Source organism: Arachis ipaensis, chromosome B6, assembly GCF_059453495.1.
Source record: "Arachis ipaensis isolate K30076 ecotype BB chromosome B6, ASM5945349v1, whole genome shotgun sequence".
Lineage (NCBI taxonomy): Eukaryota > Viridiplantae > Streptophyta > Magnoliopsida > Fabales > Fabaceae > Arachis > Arachis ipaensis.
The window spans coordinates 120737702-120738859 of NC_142441.1; positions in this window are offsets into that span (position 1 = coordinate 120737702).

Sequence of the window (1158 nt, forward strand, 5' to 3'; positions counted from 1 at the left end):
AAAATGATTTTCGAAAAAATTAAAAGAAAATACAAAAAAAAATCATAAAATCATAAAAATCAAAAATATTTTTTGTGTTTCTTGTTTGAGTCTTGAGTCAACTTCAAGTTTGGTGTCAATTGCATACTCATCTTGCATTTTTCGAAAATTGCATTCATGCATTGCATTCATCATGATCTTCAAGTTGTTCTTGATAAAACCTTCTTGATTGATCTTCATATTATATTGTTTTGTGTTGTATGATGTTTTTCATATGCATTCTTGAATTCTTAGTGCCTAAGCATTAAAGATTTCTAAGTTTGGTGTCTTGCATGTTTTCTTTGCATTAAAAATTTTTCAAAAATATGTTTTTGATGTTCATCATGATCTTCAAAGTGTTCTTGGTGTTCATCTTGATATTCATAGCATTTTTGCATGCATTCATTGTTTTGATCCAAAATTTTCATGCATTGCATCATTTTCATGTTTTTTCTTCCTCATTATTAAAAATTCAAAAAAAAAAAAAAAAATATCTTTCCCTTTTTCTCTCTCAAAATTTCGAAAATTAGATTTGACTTTTTCAAAAATTTTTAAAAAATCTAGTTGTTTCTTATGAGTCGAATCAAATTTTCAATTTAAAAATTCTATCTTTTTCAAAAATCAAATCTATTTCATTTTTCTTAGTTATTTTCGAAAATTATAAAAATATTTTTTAAAAATCTTTTTCTTAATTTTATCTCATAATTTTCGAAAATAACATCATCAATTAATGTTTTGATTCAAAAATTTCAAGTTTGTTACTTGCTTGTTAAGAAAGATTCAAACTTTAAGTTCTAGAATCATATCTCATGATTTCTTGTGAATCAAGTCATTAATTGTGATTTTAAAAATCAAACCTTTTTCAAAACTAATTTCAATCATATCTTTTCAAAAATATCTTCTCATCATATCTTTTTCAAAAACTTGATTTCAAAATATCTTTTCTAACTTCCTAACTCCTTATCTTTTTAAAATTTGTTTCAACTAACTAACTAACTTTTTGTTTGTTTCTTATCTTTTTCAAAACTACCTAACTAACTCTCTCTCTCTCTAATTTTCGAAAATATCTTCCCTCTTTTTCAAAATTTCTTTTTTATTGACTAATTATTTTAATTTTTGATGTTAATTTTCGAAAAATTA